This window comes from Temnothorax curvispinosus, unplaced genomic scaffold, assembly GCF_003070985.1.
Source record: "Temnothorax curvispinosus isolate PA1 unplaced genomic scaffold, ASM307098v1 QBEX01000185.1, whole genome shotgun sequence".
Classification (NCBI taxonomy): Eukaryota; Metazoa; Arthropoda; class Insecta; order Hymenoptera; family Formicidae; genus Temnothorax; species Temnothorax curvispinosus.
In genome coordinates this window covers 2,999-7,961 of record NW_020209965.1, presented here as the reverse complement: position 1 = coordinate 7,961, position 4,963 = coordinate 2,999, and the positions used below count along the sequence as shown (strand labels likewise).

The following is a 4,963-nucleotide window of genomic DNA, read 5'->3' as shown; positions in this document are numbered from 1 at the left end:
AAATGGTTCGTAATTAGATTCTCTACAACTTTTATTTAAAACATTTTTCGATTCGAAAGTTCATTTTCGAGATATTAGCAAAAAATGCGCGAAGCACGTACGCGTTTTCGTTGCGTCGCAAAACTACTGGTGTTTAAAAAAATTCTATCTCTGCTTTATTTGATCGTACAGACTTGAATAAAAAACGAAATTGTGCGGAATTTTGTAAGCTACAATTTTGATATCTACATAAATATCCGTAAAGTTGATATTTTCCGAGTTATTTGCGAAAAACTAATTTTTTGGACCTTTTGGACCCTCCCGTGCCCGCAACGTAGCGTCTACACGTGGGGACTTTTAATATGTTAAATAGTATCCTAAAACAAGCCTGTTTACAAAGTTTCAGCCCAGTCAGTATTATTTCCTCTAAATCGACAAATTTCGAGTCATTTTACTGGGCTATGTATGTAGAGATGTACACTTAATTTATGTAAGTGGTTTAAATTATCATAGATAATTGCAATCAATGGATTTATTATATATAATCAATTAATTCATGGACCATCAGGTATCGACTACGGCGTAGCGGTATCAGTGTTCTCCGTCATCACTTATTATTGCTCTCTTATGGCCCTGACGCTCTACACTACATGGTGGCCAGCTGCCAGTCGGTGTTCCCGTGGTCCTATTGTTGGGAGAAATGGGGCAGCGCGTGTTTCAACAGCTCGTCGACCGGCGAACAAAGCACGAGAAACGGAAGCACAAGTTCCGCCGATTTCTATTTCAGGTACATTAATCTTCCTCTTGCTTTTTACGATGTCATTAGAAGGTCCCTGGGATATCCCTCCATCTAAATATAACGCTATTATCGCATCCGTTTACGCACGTGCTACGTCGCACAATATCAGTCGTAAATCATTAAAAGCCTTTTGCAGCTATTTTGTATTTACTATCACTATGTTTTCGTACTTGTTCCGCGACGAGAATCAGGACAAAAATCCGCCCGTATCTCTTGAAGCTAAACAATAATAATAATAATAATAATAACAATAATAATGCATTAAGTTTTTTTTGCATGTGTGTCTACTGTCATTATCTCTCATCTATCTCTCGTTCCTTATTTTAGAATATTCTGTTATTAAGTTTCTAACATTATCTTAAGTTTACTTATCTAGCAGGAAACACTTGAAAAATTAGGATTTTAATTTCTCAAGTGAACTAAACTAACTAAACATTTTTGTCTGGTATATTCAGAAAATACGTCCTTCATGAAACGGGGATCGAGAATGGGCTCGGGCTACCTTCGTGGAAACTGGTCCTCACGTTGCTAGTCAGCTGGATATTCGTCTACGTGGTAATTTGCAAGGGTGTGAAGAGCACCGGTAAAGCGGCCTACTTCTTGGCTCTTTTTCCATACGTCATCATGATCAGTCTTCTGGTGAGGGCGGTAACGCTTGACGGAGCGGTGGACGGCATCGTCTTTCTCTTCAAGCCTACGTGGCACAAGATCCTGGAGCCTTCGGTTTGGTACGCCGCCGTCACGCAATCGTTCTTCTCCCTCGGCGTGTGCTTTGGCGCGGTTACCATGTATTCCTCCTACAATAGCTTCAAACACAACGTATCAAAGTGCGCATATATACTTTTCGGATCATTATAATGTTGGAATTATAGTCGAGCTAGGAGATCCTGCGAAATTCAAGCGCGTAAAAGTGTTCGTTAGAGAATCAACAGAAGACTCTTGCAGGGACTGCATGATCGTGACGAGTCTGGATCTCTGCACCAGTTTGATGTCGGGCGCGACCATCTTTGGAATCCTAGGCAATCTCGACCACGAGATCGGCAGCGACGATATCGACAGCGTCGTACGCGCCGGGACAGGCCTGGCCTTCGTATCCTACACGGAAGCCTTGGCGAAATTCACGGTGCTTACCGCAGCTCTTCGCCGTGCTCTTCTTCCTGATGCTCTTCGTGCTGGGTATAGGAACTATCGTTGCCTTCTGCAACGTGATCATCAGCATCATCAAGGATCAATTCCCACAGCTTCATTAATGGAAGGTCGCCGCTGGCGTTGTAATTCTCGGCTTCTCGATCGTCATTGTTTATTGCACGCCCGTAAGTTTTATAAAATAACTTTATACTATTGACTAAAAATTTTTTGTCAGTAGAAGAGTCTTCGTCAACTTGTCTATTATCAATGATAATGAAATCAAACGTAATAAAACTAATAAATGAGCAACATTATGGAGTAATCTTCTTTTCTTTGAAAAAAGAAAGAATTTTCAAGAGCAATACTTTTGCTATTAAGAAAGATAATAAGTTACTTTAAACTAGTATTATTATATACTATTTTTTGTGATAATAATAATGTTTATCTTATCGATAGGGTGGCCAGTACATTCTCAACTTGGTAGATTACTTCGGCGGGACCTTCATTATCGTGTTTTTAGCTTCTTTCGAAATGATCGCCATTTCCTGGGTGTACGGTAATAATCTGAAATATATATTTTATTCTCGTATGAAATTAGGAGAATAATTCGCCGATTTTTCAGACGTCGACAATTTTATGGATGATGTCGAGTTCATGGTAGGACGACGGCCGTTCTTTTACTGGAGATTCTGTTGGTGTTATTTAACGCCCTTGTTTCTGTTCACTATCTTAATTTATTTCCTGATCGATATGACACCGCTCACGTATAATGACGAATACTATCCAACATCCGCATACGGTATTAATGTTATTTGTAAACTTTTATAATCATAAAAATTATTATTACATTCCAAAATTATAGTATCATATAATCAGATTTTATGTTAATTATAGAGATAAAGGCAAATCGAAGTGAATTAAATGAAATACCATTTACAACTATTAAAGCCATAGTATAAAAATTAAAATTTTAATTATAATTCAGAGATAATTTCACAAGATAATATCACGAAATATCTTTTCAATTTTGCAGCTGCGGATTGGACGCTTTTGGCTTTAGGAATTCTCCCGTTTTCTTTAGGCATAATCATTGTTGGATTTCGGAATAGGGACAAGCCGTGGTCGAATGTAATACACATTTGCATTTTATTTAAATATAGTTTCAACATATAATCTATGTGTCGTCTGAAATTATGTAAGTATTTCTTATCGCTTTTTTTTTAGATGTTCGAGCCGAGCGCCGATTGGGGTTTGAAAGATCTGAAGAAATACAACGAATGGAGGGATTTTAAGCACTTGAAAAGGATATCGCGAGCGTGCGCGAAGAAATCAAAACTTATAGCAGCGCTGTTTGACAAAGATTGACAATGACAATTATTAAAATAGTATAAAAATCAATTAATATGTTTGTTCGTTATTCGGCGATATTGTTTATGTGACGATGATCGCATAGCGATCGAGTAAAAGGGTTCTTAACATTGGCAGCTCTTTGTCACATGTCATATTACACACAGTGTAACATTAGACACAAGAATGAACGAGACGGAACTTGGTAAGAGCTAAGCTTTAAGGACAACTATAAATCCCTTAACTGTGGTATTACGTACTATATGCGAATTGATAATTTCTCTATATCATTAATTTGATTTTCTTTAAATATAATTATAGCCATATCTGGCTATTTTTCTCAAGTCACATATTATTTGGTTACGTTAGATAATAAAGGAACAAAATGGCTTTCTGAAATTTTGCATAGAGTTAAGGGATTAAAGAACAAATAATTTTTTTTATATTCAACTTATCTCGTTGTTTTGCCACGGATCCCGCCGCGGCAGAAATGACTGTGAAGGTTCAAACAACTTTAAAGTATCTTGAGCCGTACAACATTGTACGCTCTATATTGGTTCCATGTTTAAGAGAACGTAAAGTATTTGCTTCCAGATCGGTTGGATCCTCTTCTCCCGCTCTCTCATCCTTGAAGATCTTCCAATCTTTGCGTTGCTGTACCTCTTGTGGACCCTATCCGTTCACTGTGACGTCCTGAGTGATGCGAGGTGGCTCGATCCAGCAGAACGTCTCCGTTGATGGGTTCTTTTTCTTGCAGTTAAGGAGGTAAAACCCCAGGATAATTAGCTGCTGGTCGGCGATGTAGATTATGGCTCCTTGGATTTGTCGAAAGTAGGTATTCAATAATCTTTATGTTTCTTTTGATATAAAAGAGTATGGTATTTATTGTAGAACTTTTACGATACAAGTGGCTTATATGGGAGGATGGAACAAGTATAAGATATGTGACCTTTCCTGGCTCGTTCCACACTCTCCGTCGAGAGGGTGAAAGATTCCGCTTTTATACAATTTTGGAAACGGTAGTGGGAGGTGACTGCACCTCGTTACAATGAGTCATAAGGCGTTGTCTAGCGGATGTGAGTCTACTTCTAGTGGTGTGGCTCGCTTGCCAGCAATGAGTCATAGGGTCTTGAAATTCGTTACCTTATATGGTCATGCGTTGCGCTCTGCTTCGACATGTCCATATATGGTCTACGCGAGGACTAGATTCACTCGAATGAGTCATACAGGTGACTCTGAATTCTATTTCTATTCTCTATTCTAACAACGATTGTAATAAGAGCGATACCTTCTTTCATTATAAAATCTCAGTATGACTTTTATCATAAAAAAATCTTTAATATTTGAATTTTAAAATGTGCAAATATATGTTGAATATTATTTAAGTTTCTTCAGACATACTTTACATACAGTAGAATAATTCAATAGTACAATTAAAGTCATTATTAGTATGTCTAAAGTATAAAAGATATTGCTCTCTTTATCTAACAGTTACTATGATATATCTGACTCTCTCTCTCTCTCTTCTTCAGGTTGTACAATACTCGCATCTTACTCGGATTCGCGCTCCTTATGCTACGCATATACAATTCTATCTTTCTCTGGTTCGTGAGTGGCGTTTCAGCGTTTGACGCTCGAGATTTATATTAATTTTAGTAAGTATATATATATATATATATATATATATGCATTTTGTTAATAATAATAATA

At 37.5% G+C, this 4,963-nt stretch overlaps 1 pseudogene; it reads left to right on the top strand.

Moving 5' to 3' along the window:
- Positions 1-547: 547 nt before the first annotated feature.
- On the top strand, positions 548-3,871 carry LOC112462810 (annotated as a pseudogene).
- Positions 3,872-4,963: the final 1,092 nt, after the last annotated feature.